The 26,942-nt window shown below is 40.6% G+C and overlaps 2 protein-coding genes across 15 annotated transcripts in view; one reads left to right on the forward strand and one right to left on the reverse strand.

Moving 5' to 3' along the window:
- SUPT3H (SPT3 homolog, SAGA and STAGA complex component) overlaps positions 1–5,888 on the reverse strand; it is a 565,741-nt gene extending 559,853 nt beyond the window's left edge. For all 8 annotated transcript variants that reach the window (XR_010126711.1, XR_010126708.1, XR_010126710.1 and 5 more), the window contains exon 1: positions 5,586–5,888. The gene's annotated coding sequence lies outside the window, so the exon portion shown is untranslated. The remainder of the gene's footprint in view (positions 1–5,585) is intronic.
- The window catches only part of RUNX2 (RUNX family transcription factor 2), a 347,192-nt gene that overhangs the window by 48,584 nt on the left and 271,666 nt on the right, over positions 1–26,942 (forward strand). The gene's annotated exons all lie outside the window — the stretch shown is intronic.

Genomic DNA, 26,942 nt, shown 5'->3' on the forward strand with positions numbered 1-26,942 from the left:
GGGCAAGTTATGCCACCTCACTGCCTCAGTTCCCTCATCTCTAAAATGGAGATTAAAATTACTTCTCTCATAGGTTACATAAAATAACATATGTAAAGCCCTTAGGAAACTGCCTTGTACATATAAGACATTTAGTTCATGCCAACGATGATGATGAACTCATGCAAAAGCATAGCTTCTTGAAAATATATCACAAAAGATTATTGTTAAACATGTATATTCTCAAAGAATGTTATGACTAAGAGTAGACCTTTAAAGACTAATATGAATAAAGTGAAATATACAGAATTCAGTCATAAAACCACTATAGCATTTAAATCAGCAAAAGTACATTTCAATATTTTTTTAATGATTTATATTTGTATGTTATTTTAGTTTATAAAGTATATTCACATAAATTGTTTCAATTTACTGTCCTGTGAATTAAACAGCATCTTTTCGGTAACTCCTACATACCATACACCAAACAGAGTACTATTTTCTTTTTGAGACAGGGTCTCTCTCTGTTGCTCAGGATGGAGTACAGTGGCACAATCTCAGCTTAGTGCAATCTCCACCTCCTGGGCTCAAGCAATCCTCCCACCTCAGCCTCCCAAGCAGTTGGTACTACAGGCATGAACCACCAAGCTTGGCTACATTCTTTTTTTTTGAGATGGAGTTTTGCTCTGTCACCCAGGCTGGAGTGTAATGGCACAATCTTGGCTCACTGCAACCTCCGCCTCCAGGATTCAAGCGATTCTGATGCCTCAGCCTCCCGAGTAGCAGGTGCACGCCAAGACACGTGGCTAATTTTTGTATTTTTAGTAGAGACAGGGTTTCACCATGTTGGCCAGGCTAGTCTCAAACTCCTGACCTCAGGCGATCCACCCACCTCGGCTTCCCAAAGTGCTGGGATTAAAGTTGTGAGTCACCGCACCCGGCCCAGCTAATTTTTGTTTTAAATTTTTTGTAGAGACCAGGTCTCACTGTATTGCCCATCACTCTTAGGCTCAAGCAACCCGGACCTGTCTTGGCCTCCCAAAGTGCTGGTATTACAGGCATGAAGTCACAGAGCCGGCCACTATTTTCATGTTCATTATCTTATTTAACCTTCACTACCCATTAACTATGGGCCAGGTATTTTCAGAGGGAGAACTACAGTACAAAAAAGCCTCACAGACCTATTCTAGAAAGTAAGAGCCTCATTAGTATAACCTATTAGGTGGGAATATGTTTGGATAAATGAGGTACAATGGAAGGAACACATCAAGTGCCCAAGAAAATGTTGGTTCTCCCTTAGCAGTAGTATGGGGTTGTTTCCCGTAGAAAATATATTGTGACCAAATCAAAAAAGCACCATTACTGCGACTTAAAATATTTGTTTTGTGTGTGTGTGTGTGGTTTTTGAGACAGAGTATTGCTCTGTTGCCCAGGCTGGAGTGCAGTGCACAATCTTGGCTCACTGCAACCTCCGCCTCCCGGGTTCTCCTGCCTCAGCCTCCTGAGTACCTGGGACTACAGGCATGCACCACCATGCCCGGCTAATTTTTTTGTAATTTTAGTAGAGATGGGGTTTCGCCATGTTGGCCAGTCTGGTCTCCAACTCCTGACATCAAGTGATCCACCCACCTCAGCCTCCCAAAGTGCTGGGATTACAGGTGTGAGCCACCACACCCAGCCTGTGACTTACAATATTATTTGTAAAAGAGAACTGTCTTCAGTAATAGTGCCTATTATACACTATCTATGCTGTTACACAAAATTTACAGAACAATTTTTGCAGGTCACTCTTTAGTGGAGGTTGAAGGTAGACAAGATGAGACAAAACCAATTCAATATAAAAATGTTTGTAAAGTAAGACGATAATTTTTAAATGTAATTCTCATTTGATGCCACCAACAGTCCTATGAGAAGGCGGGATGAGGTTGGGTACTAATTCCATTTTACTGATAAGGAAATTGAGGCTCTGATACTAATAAGTTAAATATCTTAACTGAAATGACAAAAGAATGTGCCAGAAAAGGGCAAAAGCTAGGTTTACAGAATTGGGTCTTAGTGCTCTGTTCACCAACCCACAGAACATCTCAGAACATTATTATCACTTCTAGGTTATCCAATAAACTTAAGGCTACAGCAGCTAATAGTTACTGAACTGCACACAACCCATCACAGGAGTTATTTAAATTAACCTCTTATGAACCTAGAAGCAGATGCCATTACCATCTTCATTGTATAAATGAGGAACCCAGTATTCTTAGGAAGATTAAATAATTTGTCCCAAATCACATGATCAGGAAGCAGCAGAGTGAGAACTCAAATCAAGTGTTAGAGCCTCAATAAAATATTTTACCCACTTCAATATAAACTTAATATAATAATGCATGTGGCTGAGTTATTTTTCATTAAGTAAACTGTAAGCAAACCCTTCTTTAACATTCTAATACATAATCAGATTTCTGACGGACTTCACTATTCAACCTCACCATAAAATAAAATCAGTGTTATTTCAACACAAATACTCAATCTCCTGATTTGACTGACATAGACTAACATGCAGTCACCCCCACCAAAAGATAATTTTCTTCCAGAGGGAACCAAAACTCAAGCTGCTAAAGGTTTCTATCCAAAGCAAAATTTTAAAATTATCAGCGGCTTAAATGGGAAAGTCACTTGCTGGCCTTATTCCAGGTATCTCATTTATTATTTAGACACAAAAACAGTAATTTTGTCACTGTTTTAAAGTATATTTCTGGCCGGGCACGGTGGCTCACACCTGTAATCCCAGAATTTTGGGAGGCTGAGGCAGGTGGATCACTTGAGGTCAAGAGTTCAAGACCAGCCTGGCCAACATAGTGAAACCCTGTCTCTACAAAAAATACAAAAATTAGCCGGGCATGGTGACGTGTGCCTGTAATCCCAGCTACTCGGGAGGCTGAGGCAGGAAAATCGCTTGAACCCAGGAGGGGGAGGTTGCAGTGAGCTGAGATCGCACCATTGCACTCCAACCTGGGCAACAAGAGCGAAACTCCATCTCAAAAATAATAATAATAAAGTATTTCTGATATTGCAATGTGGTTAATCATCCTAAAACTATATATTACAAGTTCCTACAAGGCTAACAGTAGGGTGACATTATTAAGTGGTCCCAATTCGAACATTTTTGATAGTGAAAGGGGTTCTATTAAATTAAATAATTGTGCTGGAACAATCAGGCTTTATACCACGACTGTCTCAGAAAAATTAAGATTCTATAGTCACCCATAAAAGCACCCCATTTTGATTTGTATATTATGAGCTATTCTCTCCATCTGATTTAACTCGTAAGCTTTAAGTTATTGTTCCGGATCTAACAATTATCTTCAGCCTTAAGACTAAGAGCATCATTTTTTGTTTTTGTTTTTGTTTTTTGTTTTTAAAGAGACAGGGTCTCCCTCTGTAGCCCAGGCTGGAAGCCTGGCCTGACCATGACTCACTGCAGCCTTGAACTCCTAGGTTCAAGAGATCCTCTGGCCTCAGCCTCCCAAAGTGCTGGGATTACAAGCATGAGCCAACGTGCCTGACCCAAGGGCACCATTTTACAGACATCAGGCCAATGTTAAGGGTGCTACCGCTACCTATAAAGGTTTTTTGTTTGTTCTTTTAGTTTTATTTTCAAATTTGACTTTATATACACTTGCTTTTAAAAAAAAAAACAGATGCACATATTTCAAGGAAAGTAATTTTGTGAAACATCTATTACCTAATTTCACTTATCTCTCCAAAAGATTTGGATAACCACAAAACTAGTTCTAAAACGTCCTAATGCTCAAGAGTTACAATTTTTCAAATCGCTTTATTACACAAAAGGTTATAAAAGAAAAAAGCTTGAATAAAAACAGCTGGAAACTTCTCACTGAAAACCAACCAAAGTGGTAAACGATAGTAGAAACCGACAATCACAAAATAGTACAATAATGTTTAAAGAAAACTCCAGTTAATACTGTCATAGCTCTCTGAATCTGGCATTAGCTGTACAACCTAGGAGACAACGTTTTGCTTTAATTTGTCAAGATGTAAATAAGTACTAACAGACCCATGGTCTGAACTGCAGTATTTGAATGAAGGGCATTATTTGAATATAATTACAATTCCCTATGGCAATAAATGTTCCAAAGAGCTGGCTTCTCTGATTTAAAACTCAACCATATCAAGACTTGGAAGGACTCTCAAAATCTAAATTGTAGACCTGTGCTGTCCAATGCAGTAGCCACCACTAGCCACATGTGGGTATTTAAACGTAAATCAATTTATTAATTTATGAATAAAATTAAAAATTAAGTTCCTCAGTGACACATCACATTTCAAGTGCTGAAGAGCCACTGTGCCTAGGCTACCACTAGTGCCTAAAGGCACAGATTATGGAACATCTCCATCAAGGCAGAAACTGCTAGTGAAAAGTGCAGCCCTAGACTTAGGCACACTTCGCTCCAATGTCCCTAATATCCTGAGATAAGAAACTTTCAACAGCACAATGAAGTGCATTCCATTCTTGCAAAGTACTATCACGAACTGTTTGTCATAGGCAAATTCAGCCTCTTTGAAACATTCACCAGAAATTCCCCAAGTTCTGTCCTTCAAGTAAATCTTTGCAGGGCGAATTTAATTCCTCTTCCAAAGTCTGCCCTTCACATATACTAAGACCCCAGGTCCTCTCCTTCCAAATACATACATACATATATACACATACATATACATATATACACACATATGTATATACATATATATATATACACACACATTTCTTTCCACCGAAATAATGTAACATTTCTATTAACCTCATGGAGAAATGCTAATTTATCCACGTGTACAGTAATACTATGTCCAGGATCGTCTGAGTGTCAAATATTACATATCACTGTCTTCATAACTTCACTCTCACTTGTGAGACCAAGTGTCCTGATTCTCTGAGAAGATAAGGTCACAGTCATTCTGAATTCCTAAAACATGGACGGCAAAAGCAGAGCTAACATGTACTGAGCAGCACCTGTCGCTGTTCTAAGCGTTTAACGTGTATTTTCTCATATAATCCTCACAATTCTGAACTAGACTATAAGATTGCCATTTTACAAACCAAAACAAGGCAAAGACAAGCTAAATAATTTCCCCAGGGGTCACAGAGAACACAGCGGATCTTTTCCTCTTTCTGGATGCTACACTCCCACTAACTACCTAACTCTTCTCTCGCCGTGCCATAAAGCAACAATTTCCCTCTTTAATGATTCCTCCGGCAGCCCCCACACTACCTAGACGACCCGCGCACCCCGCTTCTTAGCACAGCCCAGCCCCCCTCACCCCACGCCCACCCGCTAACAGGGAGGAGTCGAGAGGCAACTCCACGCTCGGCAGCGGAACCAGGGCGCTGCGCCCGGCCAGCGCCTCCCACAGCCGCCCTCCCTTCAACACTCCGGCGTAGACGCCGAAGACCCAGGCAGCCACCCTCGAACCAGGGCCAGGGCGTGGCCGGCGCGGGGGCCCAGCAACGCTGGGATCTCCGCGCTGCGTCCCTCCCGGCCCTCTCACGTCTCCCCGGCCCGCACCCCCGCACCGCCCCCCGCACGCCCCACAACCTCTGCTTTAAGAACCCTTGTAGGCAGTGCTGCGCTTCCCGCGAGGAGAATGTGGGGGTGGAGATGGTGCGGTTTCTGCTGCTGCGGCCCAGGACACGCTTGGAAAGGGGCGGGGTAGGGGGCAGAGAGTGTGGAGTGTAGAAAGGGAAAAGGTGACTCGGCTGTGTGACGGGGCAATGGTGGGGGGGTGCAAGATGGCGTGAGCTCGATTCTCAGTGGGGCGGGGGTTGCGGAGACTGAGGAGTAAGCGATACGGACGCCCCCAGCACTGGTAGTGCGGGCGCATGCGCGCTCGGCCAGGTGGCGCGCGGTCTCCCAGCCTGAGCGAGCTGCTTCCGCCACGCTCGCCGGGGGCGGGGCGTTGTGCGCAGCCTTCAGGGCCCGGCGTGGGCAGCGCTGAGCCACGCGGCGGCGTTTAGAGCTGGGGCCGCTGGGAGCGGAGTGAGGACTAACTGAGATCGGTCAGGGTGTACACGGTGCAGGCTTGAATTCTTTAGGAATTGGGCCCGAGAGGGCTAGGATTTTTGAAGGATTGGGTGACCGGCACTGGAAGTTGATTTTCAACTCACCGGCACTGGAAGTTGATTTTCAACTCCAAGGAAGAGATTCACCGTTCTAAGCTTTCCGGGATTTGGAGTGAACGGGGTCTTAATGGGATTGCGGGTTTACAATGGTGAAGGGAAACGGAGGGGTCTGAACGCTCCCCGCAGGGCCGCAGTGCGGGCGTGTGGACGTGGAACCCTTTCTGGGACGGCGAAACCAGCTCTTCCGCCGCTTCCGCGCGCCATCACTCCCTACCCTGACCTCGCACAGAATCTGTTTCATTAATCTGCAATTAATGTTTTTTTTCCCAACCCATGTTACTAGACGCAGGCGTTTAACTACCATGTTTTGTTATTGAAAACTTTTTCTACTTGAAGTTTTTTTTTTTTTTTGGACGATTCTGTGTTTAGATTTTGACCTGTTCCTCATTTTAAAATCTTGCACCCCCAGTATTGCACAGTACATCCTGTCCTGCCGCATTTGATTGATACAGATGTAGTTCTTTAAATAATACAGTAGTCGTAAGACAATGCTTTCAGTCTTTCACTCTTTATATTATATGAAGTCTTATTTATATTGTAACATTCTTATTGGCTGCTTAGAGAAGAAAACTGGTTATCCATGCTCACCTTCACACCTGTGTTGTCAAATACTATAAAATACTGTATTTTATAGGGATTCAAGTATTAACCCTCACCAAGTCTTTTTAAGCATCACTGCTTCAGTTATTTTCTTGCCTATATACACTGTGGGTTCTGAAATAATCACTTCCTTCTATTTGCTTAAATTGTTTAAAATAGGAACTTATTTGGTTATTTCCTCTGGATTGTAGTTGAGTCTGCTAATGTTGTGTTTGATTCTCTTTAATCTCCCCAACCCTTCAATATTTGCCAAATACCTAAAACTCCAAAAGAATAGATATATTTAGGATGTGAGAGTTCAGCATGTTGTGTAAATCAGGGATCAATTCATTGCTGAGCAGTGTGCAGTATAAGGGAAAGTAACAGTGAGTATCGTGATAACTTCTTACATGGGAAGACTGGTTGAAAGCTCTTTTGAGTACATTACCAAGAAATTAGTTAACAGAAGATTAAGAGAAAAATTAATGTTCTCATCTAAAGAAACATAAAAGTAGATCATTTCAATTAAAATTATGTTCAGTTAATGTTATCATAGAAGTTCCTGCACTGGAGTTTCACCTGCATCAGATAAGTACCTGTTTGATCCAGTTTATCAGAATAGACTCCAGATCATCTTATTCTAGGATACTGGTGTCCAGCCTGCATAAAATCACACACAGGCCGGGCGCGGTGGCTCACGCCTGTAATCCCAGCACTTTGGGAGGCCAAGACGGGTGGATCACAAGGTCGGGAGATCGAAACCACCCAGGCCAACATGGTGAAACCCCCTCTCTACTAAAAGTACTAAAAAGTATCCGGGTGTGGTGGCACGCACCTGTAGTCCCAGCTACTCGGGAGACTGAGGCAGGAGAATCGCTTGAACCTGGGAGGCAGAGGTTTCAGTGAGTCGAGATCACGCCACTGCACTCCAGCCTGGCAACAGAACTAGACTCCGTCAAAAAAAGAAAAAAAAAATCACACACAACAAAAGTTAATGAGAGTGACACATGGAGAAGGGAAACTGAGTTAAGGCATTGATACAGGAAGTTTAAAAATTTATTCTTAGGAAACTGAATTGGGCTGTTGGCAGATATCTGAGTTTTAAAGTCACATGAGTTAACCAGGTTCCTACCTCCTGGAATTTCTTAAAATCCATTTTTGAAAATCTGATTTAGCCATAATTTTGCTCATAGTTTGAGACCATTGCTATATACAAAGGGCCAAAAATATTTTTGCATTACATTCATATCAAATTCCCTAAACTATCAATGGTACTAGGGTATCTTAATTATAACAAAGCTAGAACAGCAAAGCTGTTGCTGAAGTTAAGGCTTTGATGACTACCACCTCTCAGAAAAACAAGTGATTTCCAAGCCATGTGGGGAAAACGCATCAGGAGACCAAGTTAATTTATCACTCCACAAAAATGTCTCCATGACCTGGACAAAATTGTTAAAGAAAAATGAAGCATTGTTAGTGTAGACTTTTACGTTCCTCTGGCATGTAACATTCACGTAGACTCACTGGTGCAAAGAGAAAGTGCATATATCTAAGTAAAAGTGCCCATGGGCATCTTAAAATGATTAGGTAGTAAGCCCACATTCTCAAAAGAACAGCAGAAGTCATGGCTCATATAGAACCATCTCTCTGATTCCATTTAAGTGGTTTCTTATTATTTCTTGAGACAGAGTCTCGTTCTGTCACCTAGGCTGGAATGCAGTGGCCCAATCTCGGCTCACTGCAACCTCCGCCTCCCCAGTTCAAGCAATTCTCCTGCCTCAGCCTCCTGAGTAGCTAGGATTACAGGCGTGCGCCACCACAACTGGGTAATTTTTGTATTTTTAGTAGAGACAGGGTTTCACCATGTTGGTCAGGCTGGTCTCAAACTCCTGACCTTGTGATCTGCCTGCCTCGGCCTCCCAAAGTTCTGGCATTACAGGTGTGAGCCACCGCGCCCAGCCAGAAGTGGTTTCTTCTCATGTGGATGCCACAGTGACAGTTCAGGTGACCTGGAAATTCTTTGTTGTTTGAGATTCATAACTCTTACTTGCTAGGATGTTTGTGGGGACTTTTTATTTTCTATTTATCAATTATTTCATCCTTTGCTATATTTGCCTTCTATTTTTAATGCTTAAGTTGTCACCATGGAAATAAACTGGGTAGATTGCATATTGTTTAGAACTGTATATTGCAATTGTTGCTATATTCGTTTTCTGACATTGAGAACTGTTTTCCAATGGCATTCTCAAAAGTATCTTGTTTTATGTTTAGAGCAAGTTGTTCTGACCAAAAAGATTACTTAGCCCGGTAGTACCTGAGCAAGTCACTTAACATCATTGGACCCCAGTTTTTGTATCTGTAGAATGAGATGATAGAACCAAATGAACTAAAACCTTACAGCCCTAAAATTCTATGTTCCTTCAAAACGGGAATAGCCAAAGGATGGATCCTAAAGTTGTGCAGAATAATTTCAGCATTTGTGCTACAAAAATTACAAAAGTATTCAGGGATTTTTTTTTTTTTCTTTTGAGACAGGATTTCCCTCTCTGTTGCCCAGGCTGGAGTGCAGTCATGCAATCATAGCTCACTGTAGCCTCAACCTTCTGGGCTCAAGCAATCCTTCCACCTCAGCCTCCTCAGTAGCTGGGACTACAGACATGTGCCACTACACTCAGCTAATTTTTAAATTTTGTGTATAGATGGGGATCTCCCTGTTGCCCAGGCTGGTCTCAAACTCCTAGGCTCAAGAGATCCTCCTGCCTCAGCCTCCCAAAGTGCTGGGATTATAGGAGTGAGCTGCCATGCCCTGCTTGATGTTACACATTTCAAAAGAAAAACCAACATGAAAAGATGTATCAAATATGCTGATGCACTGCAGGGGGTCAGGGTGTCACAAAATTATTAATGTGTAATCAAATTGGCTTCCCCTACCTTCCAATTGCACTCATAAGGAAAAGCAGTACAATGATTAGAAAAGAAATGTTAAAAAATTATACAGTACCAGGTAGCTTGTAGAATTGTAATCATGATCATCCTCTTAGGGACCTGTCATTGTACATTTCACAGTCCAGGGTCTTTTAAAATTAGTGCTTGGCTGCTGAAAAAATGATTATGTTTTTGAGAGTCAGAATGGTAAGGAAACCATGGAATACCAGAGTTTCAAAGAGCCTTTGAGCTCTTCAGGCTCAAAACTTAGTTGTTCCCGTTCCCATGGAATCCAATGTGTAATACTCTTGTACAGGAATCAAACAACTTTTACATTTCAACAGATTGTTGTAGGCCTACCATGTACCTGACACTATTCTCGAAGCTGCAGATAGAGCAGTGAACAAAACAGACAAAAACCTATGCCATCATCAAACTCACATGCAGGAGTTAGACAATAAAAATAAATGCCTAAAATAAATACCTAAATTATATAGTATGTTAGAAGGTCATGAGTGTTATCAGAAAAGTTTATACAGGAAGGGATGTGGAAGGAGACCAAGCACAGGAGAAATGGGGAAGATGTCATTTTTAAACTGGGCAGTTGAAGCAGGCCTCACTGAGAAAGTAGTATTTGAAGAATGACTTGAAAGTGAAGGAGATACCTGGACATATCTGAAGAAAGAGCATTCCAGACTATGAGAACAACTTGCGCAAACCCTGGGGTGGGGACAGGTCTGGTAAGTTGAAGCAACTGCCAGGAGGCCACTGTAGCTAAAGAAGAGTAACCCAGAAAGAAAATCACGTGATATGAGGTCAGAGAAGCACTAGGCCAGATGGTGAAAGGCCTTGTGTGCCTGACACTGAGAGGCTATTGGCAGAAGATTGACATTGTAAGATTTAGGCTTTAAATGGGTTACCTTGGCTGCCAGGTTGAAAATAGTCTGTAGAGTGACAGGTCCTATTGCAGTAACCCAGGCCAAAGATGATGGTAGCTTGTACTAGGGTTGTTACAGTAGAGGCCTTAAGACATGGGTGGGTTCTGGGTATATTTTGAAAACCAATATGATTTGTTGACACATTGGATTTAGGGTTCTAGAGAAAGAGAGGAATCAAGGATGAACAATTTTGTTCAGAGCAAATGGAAAAATTGATTTGCCTACATTAGCTGAGATGGGGAAGATTGGGGTTGGAGTATGCTGGGTAGGTGCAAAAGATCAGGAATGCAGTTTGGGGAATAAGTACATAATTAAGCATGATGTTTGTATTATCTTTAATGTTTTGCCATCAAAAATAAATAAGTTCTGGGCTGGGCACGGTGACTCACACCCATAATTCCAGCACTTTGGGAGGCCAAGACAGGTAGATAATTTGAGGCCGGTTTGAGACCAGCCTGGCCAACATGATGAAACCTCGTCTCTACCAAAAAAAAAAAAACACAAAAAAAATTAGCCAGGTGGGGTGGCACGTGCCTGTAATCCCAGCTACCAGCTACTTGGGAGGCTGAGGCAGGAGAATCGCTTGAACCCAGGAGGCAGAGGTTGCAGTGAACCAAGATAGCGCCACTGCACTCCAGCCTGGACAACAAAGCGAAACCCTGTCTCAGTAAATAAATAAATAAGTTCTTAAGGAAATGAAGTTTGAATTTGTAACATTTTATAATAATTAAATTAATTTCTAATCTTGCTCATGTAATAAAGTTCCATTTAGACCTATCTAATGTATGTCAAGGAATACCTTTAAGAAAGTTTGAGAAAAGCTAAACATCCCCTTGTTTAAAAAAAAAAAAAAGAAAAATTTTTTTTGGTCTATCAGTCATTGAAAGTAGAGAATAAAGTTAAGACTAGTATACAGAAACGTCCAGTTCTCCAAAGTATTTTCATTGAAACTGAATCTGTTTCAGTGAATTATTCAAATAACTGCCTTCTTTTTCTATTACATGTGGAAACAGGACCAAAAGTTATTTGGTGCCATATAAAATAAACTACAGTGTGGCTAACGCAACCTGCTATTCCTACTTCACATTCTGAAGGTGGATGCAACAAACCTATTTTGACTAAGTAATGCTCAGATCATTTGTTAAATAATAATCAGGGAACTGTACCAGCAGGTTTCACCAGGTTACTTTTATTTTTAGCTTTTTACAGATGCAGCATAAGCTGTATTTTCCTCTTTCCAGAATATATTTAAAACCATTTCTTTAACTCAGTCAGGTATAGTGTAAAAAATAAGGGCTTTGATGTCACTTTAGCCATAATGCTGGGCAAGTTATTCAACTGAAAATAAGTGTCCTCCACTGTAAAATAAGTATAGGAATACCTAATGTAGGAAGGTTGATATCAGGATTTAAATGGGAAGTTCCTGACACATTGAAAATATTTAATAATTTGTAGTTATTATTGTTTTCCAGGGGTGGGGGGGTAGTTGGGTTTTGTTTTTGTTTTTTTTTAGATAGAGTTTCGCTCCATTGCCCAGGCTGAGTGCAGTGGCATGATCTCAGCTCACTGCAACCTCTGCCTCCTGTGTTCAAGCTACTCTTGTCTCAGCCTCCTGAGTAGGTGGGACTATAGGCATGCACCACCATGCCCAGCTAATTTTTGTATTTTTTGTAGAGACAGCATTTCGTTATGTTGGCAAGGCTGGTCTTGAACTCCTGGCCTCAAGTGATCCTCCCACCTTGGCCTCCCAAAGTGCTGGGATTAGGTGTTAGCCATTGTGCCTGGCCAGTTTTCTAGTTTTTATTATAATTAGTTATTGATTAATTTTATAATGTTTATATTTTTAATGTGTTAGACATAGTACTATTAAACACAAAATCTTATCTCCAGTATTAGATATTAGGGTGTATTTTTTTTTTTTAAAACAGGCTCTCACTCTGTCTCCCAGACTGGAGTGCAGTGGCACGATCATAGCTCACTATAACTTCAAACTTTGGGGCTCAAGCAATCCTCCTACCTGATGCTACAGATGCACACCACCATACCCAGTTAATTTTTTTAAAAAATTTTGTGGAGATGGGGTCTCACTATGTCGCCCAAGCTGATCTCAAACTCCTGGCCTCACATCATCTTCCTGCCTCAGCATCCAAACTGCTGGGACTACAGGCATGAGCCACTATGCCCAGCCTATTTTTTCTTAATTCAGTAAACTTATGTAAATGTGACAATTATTCTTTTAACAAACATTTACTGAGGACATAGTAAGTACACTATTAGTCATTGTTAGACATTGGGAATATAAGATGAATAACAGAGTCTCTGCTCTCAAAAAGATTTCTTACTGGTGAATTTAGGAGAGACAAAGGTATATAAACAAGGAAGAGCAAAGGTACTATGATAATATGTAACCTGGGTGTCAGCTGAGATCTCCCTGGGTTTTAAGCTCTCAGTTAGGATTGGTTTGAACCTCCATTCCACCTCATTTGCAAGTCCAATGCCCAACCCAAGATTTCTTCTTATTTCTGGGGAGCTAATGTTCTCACTGAACCGCTTTGGCTCTGAACTTCCCCTTATGGTAAACTAGTGAGGTTCGTGGATGAGCTGCCATCTGTCCTTATTCTACAAACATCCACTCAGATGTGGAACTTATCCCTGTTCCTAGGTTTCACCCAAAAGCATTTTCACAAAGCTCTGTGTGGGCACAGCAGATTTACCAAGGTTGTGAAATGATGAGAGGGAGTTAACATCACAACATCACAGAAACACAACTTAAAAGTACTGTAAATTTCTATCCTTAAAAGTGGGCCAGGTGTGGTGGCTCACACCTGTAATCCCAGCACTTTGGGAAGCCAAGGTGAGTGGATCACTTGAGGTCAGGAGTTCAAGACCAGCCTAGTCAATATGGCGAAACCCCATCTCTACTAAAAATACAGAAATCAGCTGGGCGTGGTGGTGCATACCTGTAATCTCAGCTACTCAGTAGGCTGAGGCAGGAGAATCGCTTGAACCTGGGAGGTGGAAGTTGTGTTGAGCGAAGATCGCAGCACTGCACTCCAGCCTTGGCGAAAAAGCACTTCTGCCACAATGTCGTACTTCTCCACAATGCCCCTTTTTCTTCTTTCTACTCAGTCCTCTGCTCTTCCTCACCCACAAATTCTTATTTGTTTTTAATATTAAGTAGTGTTTTTTTTCTTAGATTCCAGCAGGCTCCAGTCTTTGAGGGCTTACTGGCCACCCAGCAGCTTATTAGTGCATTTTCTCTTTTTTTTTTTTTTTTTTTTTTTTTTTTGAGATGGAGTTTCACTCTTTTTGCCCAGGCTGGAGTGCAATGGAATGATCTCGGCTCACCGCAACCTCCGCCTCCCAGGTTCAAGCAATTCTCCTGCCTCAGCCTCCCTAGTAGCTGGGATTATAGGCATGCGCCACCATGCCCGACTAATTTTGTATTTTTAGTAGAGATGGGCTTTCTCCATATTGGTCAGGCTGGTCTTGAACTGCCGACCTCAGGTGATCTGCCTGCCTCGGCCTCCCAAAGCGCTGGGATTGCAAGCGTGAGCCACTGCACCCATCCTATTAGTGCATTTTCTCAAAGAAATTGGAGATCATTTCCTTCAAAACTATCTGCTCTAATATAAATTATCTTACCTCCATATGTATAGATTGTAGCAGAGACACAATTAGGGAGTAGTCATTTGAGGCCACTAAGTGTTGACTGGAGCAGAGAAAGATGTCAAGGAAGATAACCTCTCTGAACCTCAGTTGTCTTCAAGGTTTTGTGAAGAGGATTACATGGAAATGTATGCGAAGTGCCTTGCACATGATAAGCTCTTAATAAATGTTTTTTTTTGTTATTATTGTCGTTACTGTTGAGAAGATGTCTCATCACTCAGCCTTGAAAAGTAAATGATGGTTTAGCAAAATGAGGAAGGATAATTTAGGCAGAGGGAGCCATATTAGCAAAGTCAGAGCATGTTGGAGGAAACTGCGAGTTGTTCAGCATCATGAGATCATAGGATATGAAAAGGAAAGCTAGAAATTTGACAGGAGCCAGATCAAATAAAGTCTTGGGCATTATGTTTGGGCTTTATCTAATAAAAGATGGTGAGCTTTGGAAGAATTTTTTTTAATGCAATGACATGGTTAAATTTTCCTTTTAGTTGACAGTAATGTGTAAGACAGGTTGGAAGGGTGAAAAATTGGAAGGAGCTAACAGTTCAGGAAGAGGTGATATGGGCTAGAGTTAAGTCAATGGAGTAGGAAACAATAGAAGATGGCAAGAGAAATGCTAAAGAAGTAGAATTTTATATGACTTGGGTACTCGTAAGACATGAGGATAGAAGTAAGGCAAAGAAGGAACTCAAGTATCATTCCAAGGTTTCTTGACTTACTGAGTGGATGGTGGTACCATTTATCAAGACAAGGAATACTAAAATGGCAGTTTTGGACATACATTTGAGGTGACTGTACAAAATCTCAGTGGCTATGACAAGTAGCGAACTGGAATATTTAGGCAAAATAGTCAAGATAGAAGCTAGAATAAAGTCTGTAGTTCAAGAGAGTAGATGGACATTTAGGTTTAGGAACCAGAAGCACACAGCACTCATCATTCCACACACATAACTCACATGCGACACACAGCCCTGTTCCTAGATTCGGCCTAGAAACATTCTCGCAAGAATCTGTGTGGGCACAGCGGAAGCCAAAGGAGACAATGAAATGCCCGAGACAGTGCATAAAACAATGAGAAGTGAGTCAAACATCAAATCCTAAATATCCACATTCAATGCTTCTAGTTCCCAGATCTAAAGGTCTACATACTCTCCTGAGCTTCAGACTGTATTCTAACTTCTATCTGCACCATTCTGCCTGAATATTCCAGTTGTGCTACTGGTTATAGACACTGGGATTTTATACAGTTACCTTAAACACAGTCAATGGGAGGAGGAGAGGAGGAGTCAGCAAGGAACATTGAGAGGTGGTTAGTGGTGTCACAGAAACCAGGAGAGCTGAGTTTCAAAGAGGCATATTGATGATGCTAAAATGAGAATCAGGATTAATTGGACTTCGCCAGTTGAAGGTAACTGTTGGCAAAACAGCTTCAATAGAGTGGTAGGAATAGAAGCTTGGTTATGGTGACTTGGAAAGTCCTATAAGTTCCTTATTCTTCCGAAGAACTTGGCCTGTGAAAGAGAAAGAGTAGCTGGAGAAATATTCAGGGCCATGAGATAGATTTTCAAGATCAAAAGACTTGAGGTTGTTTACAGGCTTTCGAGAAGAAGCTGGTAAGGAGGGAAGGCTTGAACACTTGGGATAGACAAAGGCTAATGACAAAATCACTACGATGCAAAGATGCAATTAGACCCTAGAAAAGAGCCCAGAAAGTGGGATGAGTCTTAAATTAGAAAACAGGCAAACTGGAAAAAAGAAATAAGAACTTGAAGCAGACCACACCTGATGATCCCAGTTTTTTCAGTAATGTATGAAAGCAACTATTTTGCTGAAAAAGTGAGGATGACAGGGTAAATCCTGTATAAGGTGATAAAGTTTTGTTGCCACGCTATGAGGAATGGGACAGAAATAACCAGAGGCTTGTTAAATTGCAGCTAGCCCAGAGCATACAGCCATGGCGCTAAAAGTGTACTTGCAGCATCTGCTTCTCGTTAGAAATGAATATTTGGGCCCCACCCCAAACCTGCAGAATCAGATACTCTGAGGGGCGGAGTTCAGCAATCTACCTTAACAAGTTGTCCAGGTGATTTTCAAGTAAGTTAATGTTTGAGAACAGCTTGCACTAGAGCATCTACAGAATTGGTGACTCCTCCAAACAGCAAGCAATGATGAAGCACAAACTATGCCACTCAACCACATTCTAGTCATTTTTGGTCATATTTTTCGTATTACAAATATATTTATTTGGAACAATATTGTTAAGGACTTTTAGAACTCTACTGGTTTCTCTCTAGAAATGGGTGTCATACAGGATTTAAAAATCTAAACCAAGAGATTTCTTTCTTCCAAGTTTTACAAAGCAAATACTATAAAATAATCTTACTTCTCTACTCTCATTTTACATTGATAATAGAGAAATAATAAAATTGTTGTTCATAGCATCAGAAATATTCAGCGACTCCCTGTATATAGCAATTCTCAAATTATGCTCCAGCACTGGTATCATCTCATTCTAACCAAATAATGGCAGTCATTTCCCAATTCATGGGAAAGGAGTTTATGAACTGAATTTCTCAATTTTAAATTATCCTCCAACAAATGTTTCTTAAACCTTTGGCTTCTAGTACTACTTGTCTTGCAGCAAGTGCTAATTGATGACCAAGTAAGTGAACAAATAGTAAATGAATATTAATGAAACTTGAAGTTAGCCAGTCATACTTAGTTCAATAGTTTCTCTTTAATAGAACACATGCTTATGACTGTGATTTTTATATTGCATACCAATAATAAAGTCATTTTCTACTATTATTGTCCCAATAATTTTGCCATTGCTCAAATATTTGGAACCTAACTTGGAACTACTTGCATGATCTGGGAGATATCCTTTTGGAAATCCTGAACAATTAAACAGCCAACAGACCGCTAGTCTAGAAAGATCACAAAGACTTATTTTTCAGCTAAATATGTGTGTAGGTGATCAAGGTGATTTAACCAGGTATGCCTTGCTTAAAGAAATATGGCATAATATGTAGAAATCCATATTTGTAAATCATAGATGGACATATAGATGACAGTGAGACATTCTCCAATTACTTACAATTAAGACTAAGCTCTGAAAGTTAATTTGTACAGTAAGTAAATAATGGATCATTGTAGAGATACAGATCCAAAATAGCAAGCCTTAATCATAACCTGATTAAAATATGATATAAATAAGAAGACAGGTTAGTCAGGAAGCATAGAAAGAGAAGAATTAGAACATACTGGCAGGCCGGGCATGGTGGCTCATGCCTGTAATCTGGCACTTTGGGAGGCTGAGGTGGGCAGATTACTTGAGGCCAGGAATTAGAGACCAGCCTGGCCAGCATGGTGAAACCACGTCTCTACTAAAAATACAAAAATTAGATATGGTGGTGCACACCTGTAATCCAAGCTGCTTGGGAGGTTGAGGCACGAGAATCACTTGAACCTGAGAGATGGAGGTTTCAGTGAGCCGAGATTGCGCCACTGCCCTCCAGCCTGGGCCACAGAGGAAGACTCTGTCTCAAAAAAAAAAAAAAGTTATTTCACATTCCAATACTGTGGAGGTAAATGAGGAGAAGAAATAGGTCAGGCTATGAGGGTCTTAGTATTATTTAAAAATTCAAATTATGTAGATAACTCTCATTATCCTAGTTCTGTTGTGACCAAGCAACCTTCAGGTTCTTTGGCTTCCATGAGTAGTATTTGGCTTCTCAGTAATGTGATAATAATGTCAACGATAACGTCAATAACTCAGCATTTTGTTTTTTATGCTGGGTCTCTTATAAGTTGAGTCAGCTCTGGAACAGCAATATGTTGTCTGGTGAGGGTCAAGGGGGTCAAACCCCAAACCCTAACTCTAAGAGGTTCAGGCAGTCTCCCTTGGCAGTACCCCAACCTGGAAACTTGCCTTTCTTCTGAACAACTACAGGAAACAGATAAATTATCATGTGCTTTTTCACCTTATAAAAGGATCGTTTGCTTTATGAAAATGTTTTAAAACATTGGGAATTTAAAGAAGATGAGAAACTGAGAAGTGACTTTTGAGTTTTCAGAAGTTCTTTAATGTTGACATAACTTGTCTTGATGGTGTGGTGAGGGTATAAATGTGAACGTATTGAACAGATCACTCATTTGAGAAGGTTAGCAGTTAAAAGAAGGAAGGGAACAAAATGGAAGGTGAAAGTGTAGTTGGGTAATTGAAAAGAGTTTTGGTTGTTATTTTCCCCCATGAGAAAGAAACTAGGTCAGAAAAAAAAAGAGAAAGGCCAACGGAAATGGAAATAGAGATATGAACATCACAGGAGAGAAGCTGGATAACTGGGAATACAGGCTCCCTAAAAAGATTGGGTTTGTGGGGCAAGGGAGTACATTTCCTTCGGGGAAAACTCCTTCAAAATTACTCTGAAACATAGTACTTCTTTTAAATACATAACTTTATTATTATAGAATGGCTTTAGACTCTCTTCCCTCTGATCAAATATCTCTCAAATTTTATTTATTTACAAAATATGAATGAAGTGTCTCTCACAATTAAAAGAGGAAGAAAGATGTGATCCCTGTCCTAGAGAAGCTTATAGTCTAACCGGAAAAAAATGGACTTCTAAACAAATCATTGCATGTCTTGTATAGGTACAAGATTCTATGTGATATGGTTTGGATGTTTATCCACTCCAAATTTCATTTTGAAATGTGATTCCCAAAGTTGGAGCTGGGGCCTGGTTGAAGGTGACTAGTTCTTGGGGGCAGATCCCTCATGAATGGCTTAGCACTATCCCCTTGATAAAAGTGAGCTCTTGCTGTTAGTTTACATGAGATTCTGTTGTTTAAAAGAGTCTGAGACCTTCCCCTTGCTCTCTTGTTCCCACTCTCGCCCTGTGATGAGCCTGCACCTGCTTCACCCTTCATCATGATTATAAGCTTTCTGGGCAGATATTGGTACTATGATTACTTGTACAGCCTGAAGAACCATGAACCAATTAAACCTTTTTTCTTTATAAATTACCCAGCCTCAGGTATTTCTTTACAGCAATGCTAAAATGACCTAACACATTGTATTAGTCTATTTCCACACTGCTGTAAAGAACTGCCTGAGACTGGGTAATTTATAAAGGAAAGAGGTTTAACTGACTCGGTTCAGCACGGCTGGGGAGGTTTCAGGAAATTTACAGTCATGGTGGAAAGCGAAGGCGAAGCAAGGCAGCTCCTTCACAAGGCAGCAGGAAAGAGAAGTGTCAAGCAAAGGGGAAAGAGCCCCTTATAAAACTCACTATCACGAGAACAGCATGGGGGAAACCGCCCTATGATTCAATTACCTCTACCTGGTCTCTCACTTGACACGTGGGGATTATGGGGATAAAAATCAAGATGAGATTTGGGTGGGGACACAAAGTCTAACCATATCACACACTATGGAAGCATAGAGGAGATTAGTTTTGCTTTTTAAATATTCAAATAATACTTCAAAACTATTTAATCCATTTCGTTGGTGGCTCATCTTTTCACCAGTTTCCAGTCCTCATCTGCAGGCTCTCATATATGTAGTCAGGCCTTTATACTTATTTCCAATCGGTTAAACAAACATACATTTTCCTTGCTTGTACAGTATAATAGAACTAGAGGCTCTGGGGAACTCAGAATTACATAATACATAATCCCTGCCTTCAAGAAATCTGCACGCCAATTGAAGCGTGCAAGCTAACAGAACATTTTATTTTTTACTATGTATATTTAAATATAGGCTGGGCATATTGGCTCATGCCTGTAATCCCAGCACTTTGAGAGGCCAAGGCAGGAGGATTGCTTGAGGCTGGGAGTTTGAGACCAGCCTGGGCAACATTTTGTGAGACTCTGTCTCTACAAAAAATATATAAAAACTAGCCAGGTATGGTGGCATCCACCTATATTCCTAGCTACTTGGGAAGCTGAGGTAGGAGGAATGCATGAGTCCAGGTTACAGTGAGCTGTGATCACACCACTGTACTCCAGCCTGGACAACAGAGTGAGATTCTGTCCCTAATAAAATAAAATAAATAAAAATAAATACACTTTTACTTCTTAAAGGGAAAACTAATTAGGCTGTATAATCCCCATAATAATTCTGTGACATTTCCCAGACAGCAAAGACTTTAGGTGGGGAGGGTCAGAAGAAAAAGAAGGGAGACCAATACATTGTAATGTTAATTTCTAGGTGTGGAAATTACCTAGAAAATGCCTAGATCTATTTTTTAAATATTTATTCTGTTTGGTGTTCCCTGAGCTTCCTAGTCTAAGGTTTAGTGTCTCTCATTCATTTTGGAAAATTCTCAGCCATCATTACTGCAAGTATTTCTTCTGTTGATTTCTTTATTTCTTCCCCTTCTGTTATTTCCATTACAAGTATGTTACCCTTTAGTAATCGGCCCACAGTTCTTGGACATTCTGTTCAGATTTTTTTCTTTCTACTGGCGTATCTTCAGGCTCAGATTCTTTGTCCATGTCACATCTTTTGATGAGCCCATCAAAAGCATTCTTTATTTCTGTTACAGTGTTTTTGACTTCTAATATTTACTTTTATTGTTTCCTAGGGTTTCTATCTATTTACATTACCCATTTGCTCTCACATGGCATTCTTTTTTTCTCAATTAGAGCCCTTAGCATATTAATTATAGTTATTTTAGATTTCTAGTCTGAAAATTTCAAAATCTCTGTTATATCTGAGTCTGGTTCTGATGCTTTGTCTATTCAGACTGTACTTTTTGCTTCTCAGTATTTCTTGTAATTTTTTGTTGAAAGTCAAGTATGGTGTATTTGGTAAAAGGAACTGAGGTAGATAGGCCTTCACTGTGTGGTTTTATGTTTTTCTGGCTAGGAGTTAAGCTGTGCTTATTGTTTGCTATAGCTGCGGTGTCAGTGTCTAAAATGTACTATTAATGTGTTCTTGCATTGTGTAAAGTAAGATTTTTTTTTTTTTCTGGAAATGGATTCTCGCTGTGTAGCCCAGGCTGGAGTGCAATGGCCGATCTCGGCTCACTGCAACCTCTGCCTCCTGGGTTCAAGAGATTCTCCTGCCTCAGCCTCCCGAATAGCTGGGACTGCAGGCGACCGCCAGCACTCCCGGCTAATTTTTCGTATTTTTAGTAGAGACGGGATTTCACCACGTTAGCCAGGATGGTCTTCATCTCCTGACCTCGTGGTCTACCAGCCTCGGCCTCCCAAAGTGCTGGGATTACAGGCGTGATCCACTGCACTCTCCCGGTAAAGGAAGATTTATAAAGAAAAGCGGTTCAATTGGCTCATAGTTCTGCAGGCTATATAAGAAGTATAGTGCCAGCATCCCTTTCTGGTGAGGGCCTCAGGAAGCTTACAACCATGGCAGAAGGTGAATAGGGGAGCCAGTGCATAACATGGTGACAGCAGGAGTAGGGTTGGGGTTGGGTAGGGGGTGCCACGTTCTTTTTTTTTTTTTATTGAGACGGAGTCTCACTCTGCCCAGGCGCGATCTCGGCTCACTGCAACCTCTGCCTCCCGGGTCCCAGTTCAAGCAATTCTCCTGCCTCAGCCTCCTGAGTAGCTGGGATTACAGGCATGCATCACCATACCCAGCTAATTTTTGTATTTTTAGTAGACACGGGATCCCCCCATGTTGTTCAGGCTGGTCGTGATCCGCCCTCCTCGTGATCCGCCTTCCTTGGCCCAAAGTGCTAGGATTACAGGCGTGAGCCACTGCGACCAGCTACCACACTCTTAACCAGATCTCATATGAACTCAGAGTGAGACCTTACTCATTGTCATGAGGAAAGCACCAAGCCATTCATGAGGGATCCGCCCCCATGACCCAAACACCTCCCACCAAGGACCCACCTCTAACACTGAGGATTATATTTCAACATGAAATTTGGAGGGGACAAGAATCCAAGCCATATCAAATGTCCTCTAGAGTCCTCCTTTTAGCCTCACCTGTTGTCTTTGCATTTCCCTAGAGACTCCTTTTTAAGTAGGGTCTGAAGCTTACAGATCTTTTAGCTGTGATTCTCAGTGAGTATAAAGGACCCCGATTGATGTGGTGGTAAAGTACAGGAGCAGAGGAAGTGTTCCATAATTTTATTATTAGCTTTCAGTCTTTTAGTGAGCCTGGCTCTCTGGGCTGTGAACTTCACAAGTGCTTCTCATCTTCTCCTCCTCCCGACACTGCCATCAAGTTAGATAGGAAGGCCAGTAGGGGCTGGGGTTATGTATTTCTCTTCCTCCTTGTGGAATGCTGGAGGAGGCTGTAGTTGGGTATTTTATTTCCCCCAGCTCAGCTAAACCCGGGTAAAATAGTTTGCCTTAAGGGCAGGCGTTGGTTAAGCAGAACAAAGTGCTCTGAGCATATTTCAAATTATTACTTTCCCGTCTTTCCACAGGAAGCTTGAGAGCATTTTTCCCTGATCTTTATCCTGAGAACCTAGTGGGACTCCTGGAGGTAAAACTCAGGAATGGGTGTGTGGGGGGGGGGAGGAAAGACTAGGGCCCCAGGAATTTTATTGTTGCTGTTTTTAATATCTCAAGCTAGTCCACAAGCTTAGTCTCCAGTGGTTAATGAATTACCCTTTAAGTGTCCCTGCTAGGTTTCAGCCACACTTCTGTTCCTGATAATCTGTGATTGTCTATATTCAGTCTGTTTCTACAGTGTTTGGGGCAGTGGTTTGTCCTGTGACCTCCACTCTCTGATGGAACTAAGAAGAATGGTTGGTTTTCAGTTTGTTCAGCTTTTTTTCTTGTGAGAGTGGAAGTGACAACTTCCAAGCTCTTTACATGTCACACTGGAAACTGGAAGTCCACTTCAGTCTCATACATAGAAATAGTTGATGACTATTAGAATTTTAACATCTATCAGCTGAATTCACGCTAGTACTCAGTGGTAGAATGACATACTGTTTTATGCTCAAATCTGGTTCTTAAACCTCCTATGTGTTAGGTTATTTTAGTTGAATTACTGAACCCATATGAGCTCATATATCCTCTTCTATAAAATGAGAGTAATACAAATTCTTCCTAAAACATAAGAAGAGAGAGTAAAATAAGAACATATAACAAAAAATTTAGGGGAAAATGTGTGACAAAAATTTAGCAAAAGAGGAGGCAATTTCTATGGTTCTTTACCTTACATTATAACCTATAAAAGTAAACATTTCAAATGAGTAATACACTATTTAACCCAAGACTTTTTTGAGACAGGGTCTTGTTCTGTTGCCCAGGCTGGAGAGAAGTGGCACCATCTTGGCTCACTGCAACCTCCACTTCCTGGGTTCAAGCAATCATGCCTCAGCCTCCCAAATAGCTGGGATTACAGGCATGTGACACCACACCCAGCTAATTTTTTTGTATTTTTAGTAGAGACGGATTTCACCATGCTGGCCAGGCTGGTCTCAAACTCCTGGCCTCAAGTGATCCACCGGCCTCGGCCTCCCAAAGTCCTGGGATTATAGGCATGAGCTACTGCACCAGCCTTAACCCAGAACATTTTCAACCCACTATATTAATCAGTAAAAGATTATGAAAAGATTTTTTAATTGGGTAATTGCTTTAAAATAAAGACAGTTTAAATCTGAAGTGATATCACCTAGGACAAGCAATTATAAAGCTTTAGTATAAAAAAACTCTCCTAATAGATACCATAATATGCATCTGTCAAAATAAGCATTTTATAAAATGGAAACAGATTTCATACTAATTCTCAGATATTACATAAAAATCTGAGAATTTTAGTCATATAATAATATTTTATAATTTTAAAACAATCATTGAGGTATAATTACATATCATATTTACATATCATGAAATTGTTGTATAATTCAATGGCTTTAGTACATTTACCGAGATGTGTAACCATCACCATAATCCAGTTTTAGAAGGTTTGCATCACCCTAAAAGGATTGTTAATACCCATTTCATTTATGCTCTCATGCCAGCCCTAGACAACCACTAATCTACTTTCCAGAGTTCAGTGGCACCATTATAGCTCACCGCATTCTTGAATTCCTGGACCCAAACCATCCTCCTGCCTCAGCCTCCCAAGTAGCTGGGACTACAGGCATGTGGTACCATGCCCAGCTAATTTTAAAATTTATTGTAGAGACAGGGTCTTGCTACGTTGCTCAGCCTGCTCTCAAATTCCTGGGCTCCAGCGATCCTCTTGCCTTGATCTCCCAAAGTGCTGGGATTACAGGTGTAAACCACTGTACCCATCCCACTAATCTTTCTGACTTTGGACATCTCATATAAATAGAATTATATAATATGTGGCCATTTGTGACTGGTGTCTTTCACTTACCACAGTGTTTTCAACCTTCGTCCATTTTGTAACATGTATCAGGATTTTATTCCTTTATATCACTGAATAGCAATATCCATTGAACAGATACAGTATATTTTATTTATCCATTCACCAGTTGATGGACATTTGGATCATTTCCACTTTTTGGCTATTATGAATAATGCTGCTATAAAAAATGCTTATACATACTTTGTCCAAATTTTTGTGTCTATATGTGTATAGTATATATATGTACTATATATGTTTTTACTTCTCTTGGCTATAAACCTAAGAGTAGAATTTCTGGGTCATATGGTAAATTTATATTTAAAACGTTTTTTTTTTTGAGACTGAGTCTCGCTCTGTCGCCCAGGCTGGAGTGCAGTGGCGCGATCTCAGCTCACTGCAAGCTCCGCCTCCAGGGTTCATGCCATTCTCCTGCCTCAGCCTCCCTAGTAGCTGGGACTACAGGCGCCTGCCACCACGTCCGGCTAATTTTTTCTATTTTTTTTTTAGTAGAGACGGGGTTTCACCGTGTTAGCCAGGATGGTCTCGATCTCGTGACCTTGTGATCCGCCCACCTCCGCCTCCCAAAGTGCTGGGATTACAGGCGTGAGCAACCATGCCCGGCATATATTTCAAACTTTAAAAAAGATCCAACTGTTTTCCAAAGTAGCAGTTTGGAAATGGTACCATTTACCATTCCCATCAATAATATTTGAGAGTTTCTGTGTCGCATCATCCTTGCTAACATTTGTTATTGTCTGTCTGATTATAGCCATCCCAGCGGGTGTGAAATCGTGTCTCATAATGTTTTAATTTGCTTTCCCCTAATGACTAGTGATGCCAGATTCATGATACTTATTAGTATTTCAAAAATGGCATATTAGCCATTTTTACACTTTCTTTGGCAAAATGTCTATTCAAATCTTTTGCTAGTCACATAATATTTTAAAGGACCAAAATTAAAGAATTATTGATAAATTATTTCGATTGAATTTGATATTTTATGCAAGAACCACACATATATACTTAATATAGTTGGTGCAATTAATCATTTTTAAACTTATAACATTAAATATAAACAGCACAATGGAATATCAATACTGACCTACTGAAGTCTTCGAGGCAGGGAGGATCCTATCTCATTTTAGTGTTCCCTGCGTATGACATCGAACCTAGCATTGTGCCTAGAACATTTTGAGTGTTCAGTGGATGATTTACACTCAGGTTTGGAAATCCAGTCTGTGTGAAGTTATTTTCTCCTTAGGACTTTGCCAGTGGTTTTGTAGGGCTGCCTCTTTGGCTCTGGGACACATGGACATAGAACATAGCAGTTAAGGGTGTAAGCTATAGATTCAGATTGCCTGCTTTCAGTGTGCACTTAGGAAAGTTACTTAGCCTGTTTATTAGGCCCCAGGTTCCTCACCTATTAACTGTACTTGCTGCCTAGAGTTGTAGTGGGAGGTAGATGAGACGATCCATGCAGAGCTCTTAGCACACTGCCTGATCACAATAAGTGCTCAAGAAGCATGAGCTATTATCATTGAAGTTGTTAAGAGTCTGAACAGTGAGACTTCAGCTTTAAGTCTGATTAACAAAGAGGCAGTTTAGCTGCATTTTCTCCCCTCAATTTTTCCTTAAAATATTTATATATATAGGCTTTCTTTTGAAACCAATATACATAACAACATTACAAATGTTCAAAAGATATGTGAAGATTTTAAAGAAATTGGCAAGTACATACAATATGGTAACTTCATTACTAATCCTTCAATTTTAACAAATATTACTTGACCACAGTCTAGCATCATTCATCCCCTGACTTATGTAGAACATTTTTTTCTGACTCACCTTAGATCTTTATCTTGAAGTCAGTCAGTCCTTCAAAAGAGCTCCTTTAACCTTCACGCTAGTTTGTCATCTAGAGTTCCGACTTAGGGCTCTCCTCCTTATAACATTAATAGCTATCTTTTAATAAGTGCCATGTGGCATGTGCTCTAATACAACTCATCTCTAATTATCACAACAATTTAGGAAAGTAGGTATTATTGGTCCCATTTTAGACATGAGGACGTTGAGACACACTGTGGCTATGTAATTTTCCCAAGTCACACACCTGGTAAATGAAAAGCCTATATTTAGTATAATATCTGTGTGACTCTTGAGGGCTGTATTCTCTTGCAGAAAAGATGTTTGAAGCTTTTGTTTACAAAAGGAAGCTGTAAAGAAATTTCTAGCGAGGGATAAAAAAATCATTGAGCTACCTGTAACAGTGAGTTTGAGTTGTTGGGACTGAATTCGAAAAATTAGTGATATTATTCACATAAGTTTCTCTCCTCTTCTCTCCCATTTTTCTACTCCC

Source organism: Pongo pygmaeus, chromosome 5 (assembly GCF_028885625.2).
Source record: "Pongo pygmaeus isolate AG05252 chromosome 5, NHGRI_mPonPyg2-v2.0_pri, whole genome shotgun sequence".
In the NCBI taxonomy this organism is placed as follows: Eukaryota; Metazoa; Chordata; class Mammalia; order Primates; family Hominidae; genus Pongo; species Pongo pygmaeus.